We start from the raw sequence: 512 nt of genomic DNA on the forward strand, positions 1-512 counted from the left end.
CTTAATGTCATCTAATGATGTGTATTGAGATATTTAATATGACAATAAATGTAGCCTAATTTGGTTATGGCGGTTAGATATCTTTTTTCCTTTTTAGCAATCATATTATATTGTAACTGTCGTGTCTTGCTCACTTTTCCGTGAACAACTGCGCATAAATCATAACTGGGACTAATGAAATTCAATAATAACGGCAATCGCATTTAACAGTAAAGGCTCATATTTTAATATGCTCTTTTCATTTGTTAAGAATTATAAGCGTGTGTATGATGTGATTTAGCCTATGCACAATTGTCCGAAAGCCTGGCAGAGTGATCACAAGATGCTATGCTCAAGTTTTGTATTGTTTTCAGAAAGGATGCACGTTCTCGTCTTTTTTTCTGTTAATTATTACGTTGCGCTGCGTTTCTGTTTTTCTTCAAAGCACCAACTTAGAATGCCTAATTTTGGTTTGATTGCTTGTGGTATATGAGAAAATAAATAATTTTGCCTACCTGATGTAATAGATTTAA

At 33.0% G+C, this 512-nt stretch overlaps 1 protein-coding gene across 1 annotated transcript in view; it reads left to right on the top strand.

Moving 5' to 3' along the window:
* The window catches only part of atrx (ATRX chromatin remodeler), a 73146-nt gene that overhangs the window by 38570 nt on the left and 34064 nt on the right, over positions 1-512 (top strand). The gene's annotated exons all lie outside the window — the stretch shown is intronic.

The sequence above is a fragment of the Sinocyclocheilus anshuiensis genome, unplaced genomic scaffold (assembly GCF_001515605.1).
Source record: "Sinocyclocheilus anshuiensis isolate Anshui unplaced genomic scaffold, SAMN03320099.WGS_v1.1 scaffold836, whole genome shotgun sequence".
Classification (NCBI taxonomy): domain Eukaryota; kingdom Metazoa; phylum Chordata; class Actinopteri; order Cypriniformes; family Cyprinidae; genus Sinocyclocheilus; species Sinocyclocheilus anshuiensis.